Raw genomic sequence first — 13960 nt, 5'->3', positions numbered from 1 at the left:
TATGTTCGGCGGCCGAATGTCTTCTGTCTGCTTGATCTCCACTTGCTGAATGCTGCAGATTGTTTCCTTTAGTTTTAGATTTTCAATCCTGCAAAGATCATCATCTAAAACAGAATCTTGATTTTCATTAAACACATCTTGGCTCAAACAATCAATAATATCAAGACCATAAACAGGGGACATATCATGTGGATATTTCATGGCATCATAGACATTGTACTTTATGACTTCCCCTTCAAATTCCATGGTAAGAGTACCATCATGTACATCAATTTTAGTTCTAGCAGTACTCAAGAAAGGACGTCCAAGAAGAATGTCAGAACTAGCATTGCAATTATCTTCCTTAGTATCAATCACATAAAAATCAGCAGGGAAGACAAGTTCACCTACTTGGACTAAGACATCTTCAAGAACACCTATGGGGTGCACCACAGATCTATCAGCCAATTGTATCACTACTCTTGTTTCTTTTAGTGCACATGCATTGAGAGATTTATAGATGGAGAGAGGCATGACATTAATAGATGCACCAAGATCACACATGGATTTCTTGATACCAACATTCCCAATTTTGCAAGAGATAGCAAACATACCTTTGTCCTTGCATTTAGTAGGGAGTTCTCTTTTAATGACAGCAGTAACTACCTCACCTACACTTACTTTCTCTCTTTTAGCTAGCTTTCTTCTGTTGGTGCACAACTCTTTCAGAAATTTTGCGTACCTTGGAATCTGCTTGATAGCATCTAGCAGTGGTATGTTGATCTCCACTTTTCTGAAGGTCTCAAGGATCTCCTTTTCTTCTTTTTCTTTTTGAGTTCTTTCAAATCTTTTTGGAAAAGGAGGTGGAATGTGAAAACTTACCTTCGGGTCAGCTCTTTGCGCAGGAGGCGGTGCAGAATGAGATGGAGAGGCTTCAGATGGCCTTGGTTCTACTTCCTTCTCTTGATCATGATTTGCATCTTGAATCTCTTTGCCACTTCTCAAAGTAATGGCACTTACATTTTGTTTGGGATTTGCCTCAGTCTGGGATGGCAACTTTCCTTGAGTTTCCAATCTGTTTATAGAGGTGGCCATCTGTCCTATCTGTTGTTGTATCATTTGCAAGGTTTTCACTACCTCATTCATAGTGTTATTGTCCACTGGAGGTGCTGGTTGGACTTGGTTTCTTTGGTAGCCTTGGTAATTTTGATCATTGTTGGGCTTTGCATAGCTGAAATCGGGGTGATCTCTCCAACCTGGATTGTATGTATTGGAGTATGGATCATATCTAGGCTGGTTGTTGTATCTCCCAATTGCATTGACTTGCTGATTGTCTTCTTGGAGGGTGGGACACTGATCAGTGGGGTGTCCTACATATAAGCAGATCCCACATGGCACAGGAGGCTGGGGTGCTTGAGTCTGTTGGACTTGGCCTAGGGCGATCTTTTCCACAAGAGAAGTTAGTTTAGAAATTTGAGATTCAACAGAGGATGTACTTACCTCATAGATTCCTCTTTGCGTTTGCTCCTCTTCATCATATTGCTTAGACGAAGCTGCGAGATTGGATATCAGTTCCTTCATCTCCCTAGGTGTCTTGTCTAGGATAGATCCTCCACAGGCTACATTTATGAGTTTCCTTTCTGATGGAATCAATCCTCCATAGAAGAACTGAATGAGGGCTTTGTCTGACATATCATGTTGTGGACAACCTGTGCATAGTCTTTCAAACCTTTCCCAATAATCATATAAGTCCTCATTTTTTCTTTGCCTTATGCTAGTTATTTCTCTTATTATGCCAATTGATTTAGATGGTGGGAAGCATTTGTCAAAAAAGGCTTGGACCATATCATCCCAAGAAGTTATAGATCCAGGTGGCAAATAAAATAACCAATCCTTAGCATGGTCATCTAATGAGAGAGGGAAAGCTCTTAGTTTAACATGATCTTCAGAAATCCCTTGAGGTCCCATGGATGAGCAAATAATTTTAAATTCTTTTAAGTGCTTATGTGGATTTTCATTTTGCAAACCTCTAAATTTAGGGAGATGATGAATCAAACCTAATTTTAGTTCAAAGGGAACTGTAAGGGGTGGATAGGTGATGCAAAGTGGAGCATAATCACCTACAGGAGTTGCTAACTCCCTCATGGTTCTTTCCCTTTGTGCTTGTGGCCTATTTACTGGATTTTCTTGGTTTATCTGGTCTTGGACAGCATGTCCATTATGGGCAGCAGCTGGTGCTTGGGGTTCTGCCATTGGTGCAAAATTTGGTTGCTGGAGTGCAGGACTTTCGGCGGTCGAAGGTTGATGAGTTTCGGCGGCCGAAGGTTAGGCAGAATGTTCTTTAGGCACAGAAACTTGCTTTCCAAGCCTTCTAAGAGTGCGTTCAATTTCTGGATCAAAGGGCAGAGTGTCCCTATGTTCAGACCTGGTCATGAAAACAAAAATAAACAAACAAGTGAAATCAACTCCCCGGCAACGGCGCCAATTTTTGACAGGAGCGGTTGTCGAAGCCGGTAAAAAATAACCTTCTTGGTTACCTACAAATACAACTGTAGACAGTGGTGAAGGATCGTATCCACAGAGAATTGATTACCTATTTATTTATCTTAATCAAGACCAATCAAACCAATTGAAAGCACAAGTGAAAGCAAGTGATTGCAAATAGAACAAAAGTAAAGTGCAAGGAAAGTAAAAAGGGGGGTTTTGAGATGATTTGATTAACAACTAATGAAAGTAATTAAAACAACAAGTAATAAAAATAAAGAGGAAATCAATAAGAGAAAGGTCTAGTTGAAGATATGGATCCACTTTGGTTGTTTGGGTTGATCATTGAAACATGGTAATCTTGATTAACTCAAAAGGTTGGTTATGGGGGTGGAAGACGCTTCTCACCACCATGTCTTTCCTTATGAACAAATTGATTAGGGAACGTCCTCTAACCAATTACTAATCAACAAATTGCCAAGGAACGTCCTTGGGCCATAGGCATCAAAACAATTGCCAATTGCATGAAGAACAAGAAAGATCCAAACCCTAACTACTCAAACGCATGAGATGTTGCTAGATCATGCAATTTCTTGGTTTTTACACCAAGTGTTCTAAGATCAGAATATTTCCAGCAATTACGGACTAACAAATATCCTAATCAACAATCAATTAACTTTGCAATCAAAAATCAAATGGCCAATTTGATCAAAACAACAAAGCAATCTTTATAATTAAGCACAATTGCATGAATATTGAATAAATCAAAAGCAAACACTTTATGTTCAGATCTCACAACCTTTTAAACAACCTTAGTTTCAACCAAACTTCAACTAGAAAGAGGGTTTCAGCCACTCATGGCTGAACCAAAACAGAAAATAAAAGAAAAGAAGAAGAAAAGATGAAGAATTAAGGTGGAGGAGCCTTTGGAGAGCCTTGATCAATCCCTTGATGGAAGATGCTTATTCTTGGTCTTCTTGAGGCCTTTAAATAGATCTTGAGAAGCTGCCTTTTTCCTTTTTAGTGTCCATGCATCTTTGAGTGATTGCCCCATAGTGCCCTTGAGTTTTCTTTGTGCATATGTGGAGTTGCAAGCCCTTTTTGGTCTTTTAATTGACATCCAAGGTGTGTCCAAGAAGATTTATGCACTAAAGAGGAAGGTGGAGCCTTGATTTGAATTTTGAATGAGCATAGTACTATGTAGGAAACATGTGATCTTCAAGATTTGGCTCATTAAATAGGGAAGAGCATGTTCAAGGGCAAGTTCGGCCGCCTAAGTTAAGTTTCGGGGGCAGGACTTTCGTCTCTGGAGCCAAGGTTAGGCGGCCGAAGGTGCCCCCGAAGATGAGTGACTTTCGCCTCTGGACTGGACTTTAGGCCGCCGAAAGTGCCCCCGAAAGTGGGTGACTTTCGGGTTCCGAAAGTGCTTCCGAATGTGCCCCCAAAAGTGGTTGAGTTTTGGCTTCCGAAAGTGCTTCCGAAGGTGCTTCCGAAAGTGGCTGTTTTTGGGCATTCTTTGGCACTTTTAAGAGCATTTTCTTCAAATTGTTTCTTCACACCTAATATTTGCAAAACATGATTAAAACCACAAAATTAGGTAGAATATGTGCAAATAAACATCAATAAGATCATGAAAATATGGACTAAAATATGCTCTATCAGAAACTCACCCCATGTCATTCACTATGCCTCCCATACACTAGATGTTGCACAAAGCAACTACACAACAACTGAAAAAGAACTCTTGGCAGTTGTATTTGCTTTGGAAAAGTTCAGACCATATCTATTGGGAACCAAAGTCATTGTCTACTCTGACCATGCAGCCTTGCGATATTTGATCAAGAAAAAAGAAGCAAAACCAAGGCTCATCAGGTGGATCCTACTTCTGCAAGAATTTGATCTAGAAATAAGAGACAAGAGGGGCAAAGAGAATCTTGTGGCAGACCACCTCAGTCGACTTCCCTCCAGCTCCACACCATGCCCAGTCAAAGAAGAGTTCCCAGACGAACATATGTTCGTCACTCATTCTGCCTAAGTGATCATGCCATGCACACCACACCCCAGTGGAGTATTCAAATTCCTTTGTTCTCTTTTTCTCTCTTCTTTTACATTGAGGACAATGCATGATTTAAGTGTGGGGGTGCATATCTCTCTCTTCTTCTCTCTCCCTCTTCTTTTCCTCTTCTCCTCCTCTTCTTCTCTTCTCTTCTACGATTTTACATGCTTTCAGATTGCAAAAATTTTTTCTTTTCCTTTCAGTCTTGCATTTCTTTCAGTTAATTAGCCACAGTTGAATTTTAATTTGTTTATGCTTTCAATAAAACACACACAACCACAACCTTCTTCTTCTTTTTGTCTTGCTCTACTCAAACTGATGAACTATGTTGGATGAGTTTTTCTTTCCATGACCCCATTGATGTGATAACTCTTTAAACTTATGTTGAATCAATTGCAGTGAGTTATATTCATGTTTGAGAATTGCCTTTTGGATTGAATCCTTGAGTTTGCTATGGTGAAAAATATATTGATGACCCTCAATTGATGAGAATAAATTAAAAGTTGTGTGAATGAACTTAATGTGACTTGATTTAGCAATTGATGTTGATTTGCACAAATCATTGAGAGAAAGAAAGTTCAGCAAAGGCAAAGACCTCAAAAGCACAAATTGAAAAACTGTTCCAATGGTCAGAAGACTAAGAACAAGGCTAGTAGCCACTTGGATAGGTGACCAACTGAAAAATATAAACCATGACATCAAAAATAGGTTGGTGACCTTTCCAAGCAAGATCTAAAGTGCAAAAGCCTGAATAAAGTACTTCAAGGTAAGGGCAAGTCAATCCAAAAGCTAGAAAAAGTCTTAACAAATTAATGTGCATGTATGGTCTCTCTTGAGGAAAACAAATCCTAGCCATGGTAAGCAAAGGGAAACAACGAAAGGAGGTAAGTAATCTTCATGCATATATTCTTCACTGCAGTGATTCAAAATAGGTGTTTAGAGTAAGAGCTTAAGTGGAAATAAGGATCTAGAGCAAAGAAAGCTTATTTGACTATGTTTATTTGCTTGAGGACAAGCAAAAGGCTAAGTGTGGGGGTATTTGATAGAGCATATTTTAGTCCATATTATCATGATCTTATTGATGTTTATTTGCACCTATTCTACCTAATTTTGTGGTTTTAATCATGTTTTACAGATATTAGGTGTAAAGAAGCAATTTGGAGAAAATGCTCTTAAAAATATCAAAAAGTGCCAAAATTGGAAAAGCCACCTTCGGCAGCTCTTTCGGCGGCCGAACCTTCCGTCCAGAGGCGAAACTCAACCTCCTTCGCAAGCACTTTCGGGAGCCAAAACTGCCAGTCATCTTCGGCGGCACCTTCGGCGGCCGAACCTTCACTCCAGAGACGAAAGTCACCTTCCTTCGACGGCACCTTCGGCCGCCGAACCTTGCATCCAGAGCCGAAATTCCAGCCTCCAAAACTCATCTTAAGCGGCCGAAAGTGCTCCCGAACAGCCTCCCCCTTGTTCAAGAAACCAAATCTTGAAGATCACATGTTTCCCACTTAGTGTCATGCACATTCAAAATTCAAATCAAGGCTCCAACTTCCTCTTTAGTGAATGAATAATGTGAAGAAGGCTTCTTGAACACATTTGGGCATCAATCAAAAGACCAAAAAGGGCTTACAACTCCACACATACACATAGAAGACTCAAGGGCACTTTGGGCAATCTCTACAAAGATGTATGGACACCCAAGAAACCCTAGGCAGCCTCTCAACATCTATTTAAAGGCCTCAAAAAGACATGAAGAGGCAGATTTTGTTCCATACAACTTCTCCAAGGCTTCTCCAAGGGTTCTCCATCTTAGTTCTTCATCTTTTTGCTTTCTTTTCTTCTATTTTCTGTTTTGGTTCAGCCATGAGTGGCTGAAACCCTCTTTCTAGTTGAAGTTTGGTTGAAACTAAGGTTGTTTAAAGGGTTGTGAGATCTGAACATAAAGTGTTTGCTTTTGATTTATTCAATATTCATGCAATTGTGGTTTGATTCCAAGATTGCTTTGTTGTTTTGATCAAATTGGCCACTTGATTCTTGATTGCAAAGTTAATTGATTGTTGGATTGGGATATTTGTTAGTCCATAATTGCTGGAAATATTCTGTCCATAGAACACTTGGTGTAAAAACCCAAGAAATTGTATGATCTAGCAACATCTCATGCGTTTGAGTAGCTAGGGTTTGGATCTTTCTTGTTCTTCATGCAATTGGCAATTTTTTTTGATGCCTTTGGTCCAAGGACGTTCCTTGGCAATTTGTTGATTAGTAATTGGTTAGAGGACGGTCCCTAATCAGTTTGTTCATAAGGAAAGACATGGTGGTGAGAAGCATTTTCCACCCCCATAACCAACCTATTGAATCAATCAAGATAACCATGTTTCAATGATCAACCCAAACAACCAAAGTGGATCCATATCTTCAACTAGACTTTTCTCATATTGATTTCTTCTTTTATTTTGATTACTTGCTGTTTTAATTGCTTTCAATAGTTGTTAGACAAATCAATCTCAAAACGTCCTTTTTACTTTATTGCACTTTGCCTTTGTTCTATTTTCAATCACTTGCTTCCAATTGTGTTTTCAATTAGTTCTCTTGGTCTTGATTGAGAAAAATAAATAGGTAATTAATTCTCTGTGGATTTGATCCTTCACCACTATCTGCAGTTGTAAATTGTTGATAACCAAGAAGGTTATTTTTGACCGGTTTCGACAACCGCACTGTCACTTCTCTAAGATTGCTGCTCCTATGACCAGATTAACCAAGAAGAATCAGACTTTTGTGTGGTCTGACCAATGTGAAGAAAGTTTTGAAGAGCTAAAGAAAAGGTTGACTTCAGCACCAGTGTTAGCTCTGCCTATCAGTAATGAAGACTTCACAGTGTATTGTGATGCGTCCCGAGTGGGACTGGGTTGTGTGTTGATGCAGAATGAGAGGGTAATTGCTTATGCTTCTAGACAGCTGAAGAAGCATGAGTTGAATTATCCTACACATGACCAAGAGATGGCAGCTGTGATCTTCGCACTCAAGATGTGGAGGCATTACCTCTATGGGGTGAAATGTGAGATCTTCACAGATCATAAAAGCTTGCAATACATCTTGAGTCAGAGAGAGTTGAATTTGAGGCAGAGGAGATGGGTAGAACTACTTAGTGACTACGATTGTAAGATTCAGTACCATCCGGGTAAGGCAAATATCGTGGCAGATGTCCTAAGCCGGAAATGACTTAGCAGTTTGTCCCATATCGCAGTAGAGAGAAGACCGGTGGTGAGAGAATTCTATAAGCTTGACTCGCGGTTGTTGAAGCTGGTCAAAAATAACCTTTCTTATTATCAATAATTTACAACTGCAGATAGTGGTGAAAGGATCGAATCCACAGGGAATTGAAGACTTAGCTATTTTCCTTATCAAGACCAATAAAATAAACTGAAATAAAAATAAACTGCAAAAGAAGAAAACTGAAAACGAGATAAACTAAAACAAGATAAAACTGAAACGAGATAAAACTGAAAACGAGATAAACTGAAATGAGATAAAACTGAAATGAGCTAAAACTGAAAGAGAAATAAACAGAAAGCAAAATAAACTAAAACGAGATAAAACTGAAACCAACTAAACTGTAAGTAAAATGGGGGGGTTTTGAGATTGATTTAATTAATCTAAAACAGAAAGCAATAAAAATAAGGCAAATAATAAAAATAAAGAGAAATAAATAATAAGAAAGATCTAGTTGAAGAATTAGATCCACTTTAGTTGTTGGGATTGATCATTGACACTTAGTTTCCTTTGGGTTGATTCAATAGATTAGTTGTGGAGATGGAAGACGCTTCTCACCACCATTATCTCTCCTTATTATTAAATCAATTAGGGAACGTCCTCTAATTAATTACTAATTAACAAATTGCCAAGGAACGTCCTTGGGCCTTAGGCATCAAAACAATTGTCAATTGCATTAAGAAATAGAGAGATCCAATCCTAGCTACCCAAACGTATGGAGATAACGCTAGATCATACAATTTCCTTGGGTTTTATCCCAAGTGTTCTTATGTAAGAATAATCTAAGCAATTACGGACTTAAATCATCCAAACTAACATATTATTACTTTGCAATCAAGAATCAACGTAGATCTAAACAACAAAGCAATATTGAAATCAAGCTTGAAATTGCATAAATATTGAACAACCAAAAGTTAAACAATGTTTGATCAAGTCTCCCAATCCATAAAACAACCAAAGTATCACCTAATCTTCAACTAGAATAAAAGATTTCAGCCTCTCATGGCTGAAACAAAACTAAAAATAAAAGAAAAGAAGAAAGGTAGAAGAAGAGATGTGAATTTCGTAGGTGTAATACCCGGCTAGACTCCGGTATCGGAATTCCTACCGTCCGGTGGAATCTCGGATGTCGGAAACCTCTAGAAGGGTAAAACCATGTTTTATGAAATGTTTTTAATGTATTTTATGCTTTTAAGTGAAAAGGAATTGAGTTTTTAATGAAAAAGACCAAAGGAGGCTTTGCCAGGTTCGGCCGCCGAAAATCAAGTTCGGCCGCCGAACATGGTGGGGTTTTGGGAGCGCTTTAGGCCTCCGAAAGCCTTGTTTGAAAGACTCAAGGTTCGGCCGCCGAACCTCATGTTCGGCCGCCGAACATGCATGAGATGTGGGGGCACGTTAGGCCGCCGAAAGGTGGCAGAACCAGCCCTATAAAGGACCCCGTGACCGAAACAGGCGAGGTTTTCTCTCCCATTTCGGCCGACGGTAAGCTTTAGCCCTCCTATGGTCATTTTAAGTGTTTTTCCCTCAAATCCTTTAGATCTTAACAAGTTACATCTTGTTTTTGAAGAGTTTTAAAGTTTAAGCAAGTTTTGGAGCTTTGAGGTTCAAGAACTCGAATCTCCCCATCTTCGAGCTAGGATCGTTTCTCTCTCGATCTTCAAGAGGTAAGAGCCGATCTCTAGTTCTATATGTGTTTTAAGTAAGTTTTGAGTAGATTTATGGGGTAGAAATGCATGAGTAGGCTTGTGGAAGTTTATGTTATGTTTATGAGTTTGATGTGCATGTTTATGTGCAATGTGGCTTGCTTGTGTGTTGTAGTTGGGGTTTAAGCTTGTTGGAGACCCCTAGGAGCTTGTATGCTTGAGTATGCTTGTTGTAGAATAGGTTTATGCATGATTGGTTGTGTAGGGGGTTGTTTTGGGCATGGAGAACCAAGTTTCTGCCCTTTGGCAGAAACCAGGTTCGGCAGCCGAAGGTACTTTCGGCCGCCGAACCAGCTTGGGAGGCAGCTTTAGGCTGCCGAAGCTTGCCCCCGAAAGTTGGAGTTTCGGCTCTGTCCGAGACTTTCGGCCGCCGAAGGTGCCGCCGAACATGCATGAGTTTCGTCTCTGTCTGGGAGTTTCGGCCGCCGAAGGTGCCGCCGAACCTGCCTGACTTTCGGCTTTGGAGGGACTTTCGGCCGCCGAAGGTGCCGCCGAAAGTGCCCTTCCCAGCCTTTTCTTGCATGTTTTCTATGATGTTTTGAGGTGTTTCTAGGAGGTTTTTGGGGGTATGTTTAGAGTTATGTTCTTATTGTTTGGTGCCTCATTTGAGTCCACCTGTGTAGGTTCGGACCCGAGGACCCGAGACCCCCGGTTGTGAGATAGTCTTTCAGAGTCCGTCGTTAAAGCTTCGGTCACCAGGTGAGTGGGATTTTCCCTAAGTTTTTAAGTAATGAATAAATGAACAAATGAATGAATCTGATAGCATACTCATGCATCATTAATGCCATGCGATGTTTCAGGATGTTTGCATTAGAAATTCACGAATATGTTGCATTGCATAATTTGATGTTGATGTGGATGGTTATTGGGTGATCCATAGTCCTCTAATGTTATGTTATGATGATATGTTATGGAAGACCAGTGAGGCCCATTCTACGCCCCTGGCACTATGTAAGAGAAAGACCAGCGAGGCCCATTCTACGCCCCTGGCACTTTGGAATGTTATGTTATGTATGTTATGTAAGAGAAAGACCAGCGAGGCCCATTCTACGCCCCTGGCACTTGGAGATGTGAGGACTAATGGTGACAATACCATCCTTTATGTGATTAAATGTGATGTGTTGCATTTCATGAAAGCATGTAAAGTAAAAGTTATGTCATTTAAATGTTATTAATAAAATGAATAATAATATACCTAAAAAGTGTGGAATTAAAGCAAATGATAATAATAATAAAATGAAGAATAAAATACCTAAAAAGGGAGGAATTAATATCATGTCTTTACTTTTTACTCACTGGGCTTTTTAGCTCACCCCTCTCCCCTAACCCCAGTCTTGCAGGTACCGTGTAGATAGAGAAGTCAGAAGAGTAAGAGAAGTTCATGTAATAGCATAGCTGTGGACATGGTTTATTCATAATGTAAAAGTATGTTATGTTATGTAATGTAAGTTTTATAGTGTGCTTGACTAGAGTCTGTTGTAATCCCTTAAATACATGAGATAAATGTTTTATGATGTTTATGTAACCTAAGCCTGCTATATGTTATGTACCCCATTGGAGTATTTGTTGAGGACTCCAATGAGGGGTTTATGTTATGTTTATGCATGCACAGGCTGAACTGGGTAAAGAAATGTTTGAATGAAAGAAAAGTTTTAATTTTTATGTATGTTTTGGTTCATGTATGGGATTGAACAGGTTCACAGGATGTATGTTTGGCTTGCTACGGGTTCTGGCGGTCTTAAGCCGACCCGAATCCTAGCGCCGGTAACGGACCGGTTTCCGGGTCGTTACAGTAGGTGTCTCCCAAGGGGAGCTTCAGGGCCATGTAAAGGCTCCTTATGTGGCTTTTTATAGTTGAAAAGTGTTGCCCTAGGTCATACTTACTGCCCAAGAAGTATTTTCTGCCCAAGTTGTTTCTGAAAAGGAAAGAATCACGTTTTTCGGCTTCAAAAGGAAGGCTGCGCGCGAATGCTTTTCGGAAGGAAGTTGGTGCGCGCGGTTTGGTCTCCGAAAGGGAAGGAGGCACAGATTGTGCTTCCTAAATAAGTTTAGATGCTGACCTTACTTCCTAATTAGTGTAGAGGCTGCCCAAGATGCTACCCATGCTCAACTTATTGCCCAAGTTGTTACAGAAAAGGAAGGTGGCGCGCAGATGGCTTTCAGAAGAGGAAAGCGCGCAGATTGTTTCTGAATAGGAAGGATGCACGAATTTTGATCTTCAAAGGGGAAGATATGCTGTCCTACATTCCTTTTTAGGTGGAGCCTCTTTTGAAATTTGAATGTTGAACGCAGAAGAGGAAGAGCATCTCTTTGAGATCTTGCTGTCTAAATAGGAAGATATGACTGCTGCAGTGTGTGCACATTTTTTAACAAGGAAAGAAAGATCTGTGATTTGAATTTCAAATAATCTTCTGACTGAGCTTTCCTTGTTTGCTTTTGCTTCTGCACTTTCCTCATTTGAAAACTTTCCTTTTCTGAAAACTTTCCTTATTTGGAAACTTTTCTTATTTGGCACTTTTTGGCAGTTTTAAGAGCATTTTCTCCAGATTGTCTCTTTACACCTAATATCTGCAAAACATAATTAAAACCACAAAATTAAGCAGAAAAGATGTAAATAAACATCAAGAACATAATGATAAAATGGACTAAAATATGCTCTATCAAATACCCCCACACCTACCTTTTTGCTTGTCCTCAAGCAAATAAACATAGTCAAATAAGTTTTCTTTGCTACGTGATCCTTATTTCCACTTAAACTCTTACTCTAGACACCTATTTTGAATCATTGCAGTGAAGAATACATGCATGAAGATTACTCACCTTCTTTCCTTGTTTCCCTTTACTTACCATGGCTAGGATCTGTTTTCCTCAAGAGAGACCATACATGCACATTTATTTGTTCAGATAAGACTTTTTCTAGCTTTCAGAGTGACTTGCCCTTACCTTGAAGTACTTTATTCAGACTTTTGCACTTTAGATCTTGCTTGAAAAAGTCACCAAACTTTTTACGTGAAGGTACATATTTGTGATACCCACCCCCAGTTACTCAGTTGGTCACCTTTCCAAGTGGCTACTAGCTCTGTTCATAGTCTTTTGACCATTGGAACAATCTTAGATTTGTGCTTTTGAGGTCTTTGCCTTTGCTGAATTTTCTTTCTCTCAATAATTTGGGCAAATCAACACCAATTGCTAAATCAAGTCACATTAAGTTCATTCACACAATTTTTTAATTTATTCTCATCAATTGAGGGTCATCAATATATTTTTCACCATGTAAAGCTCAAAGATTCAATTCAAAAGGCAATTCTCAAACATGAATATAACTCACTGCAATTGATTCAACATAAGTTTAAAGAGTCATAACATCAATGGGGTCATGGAAAGAAAAGCTCATCCAACATAGTCTATATGATGAGTAAAGCATCTAAAAAAAAACAGAAATAAAGTTAATAAAAAAAAACTGTGGCTATTTGTGTGTGTTATTGAAAGCAAAAATGAAAAAATTTCAACTAATGCAAGCAAACTAAAAATCAAAGCAAAAATAAACTCAAAAAGTAAAAATTCAGAAATATGCACCCCCACACCTAAATCATGCATTGTCCTCAATGTATAGGAAATATTAAAATGCAAAAGAAACTGAGTACTCCCCTGGGTGTGGTGTGCATAGTGCGATCCACTTGATCAAGGCTCAAGTAATTGGAGAAGGGAAGAGAGTCCCAACTGTATTGAGCAAAAAGTGTAGCACTCTTTTTGATTTGGTCATGGCCCATCCTACTTTTTTCATATACTCATGAAGTAACATGATTAGCTTCTCCTCTTTCAAATGAGGTGTGCCTCTAGCCCTTATGTTTGCATTTTTGAGCACTTCCAACTTCAATTGATATTTCTCCATGGGTGGCTGCAATTTGGCATTAAGTTCAGGCAAAACAAATTCTACCTTATCTGGAGGTTTGGGCAGGCATTGATCTGCATGCTGCTTTGGTTTGGGCCATTGGACTACCATTTGTTCCTCCTGGGCATGGACTATTTGCATTGGAAGGATGAAAGGAGATTCAGTTTCCTCCTTCTGCATAGGACCTAACTGAGGTGGAAGTCTGATTTGTGTTGGAAGCTGAAAGGACGCGCCTGAGAGGATTTCAGGTACTCCTTCTTGCGCAAGATTGATCTGCAATGGAAGAATGAAAGGAGTTTCATGCGATGGAAGCTGAAGAGGTGCAACTAGAAGAGTTGCAGGACTGTCCTGCGGTCCAAGCTGAGGTGGTTCAGTTGGAGTTCCTTCTGATTGCGCAAGATTGATCTGAAGAGGTGTGATTGGCTCTCCTTTGTTCTGTGCGTGTTCGCAGTCCACCTGTTGGATGTAACAATTAGTTTCTTTCAGTTCTGGCTCTTTTTGGCTCTCTTCCCTGCAAGGATCATTGTTTAGTATATCATCATGATTTGTATAAAAATTATCTTTGCTCAAATAATCAATGAT

The sequence above is a fragment of the Manihot esculenta genome, chromosome 1 (genome assembly GCF_001659605.2).
Source record: "Manihot esculenta cultivar AM560-2 chromosome 1, M.esculenta_v8, whole genome shotgun sequence".
Classification (NCBI taxonomy): Eukaryota; Viridiplantae; Streptophyta; class Magnoliopsida; order Malpighiales; family Euphorbiaceae; genus Manihot; species Manihot esculenta.
Note: the sequence above shows the minus strand (reverse complement) of the source record.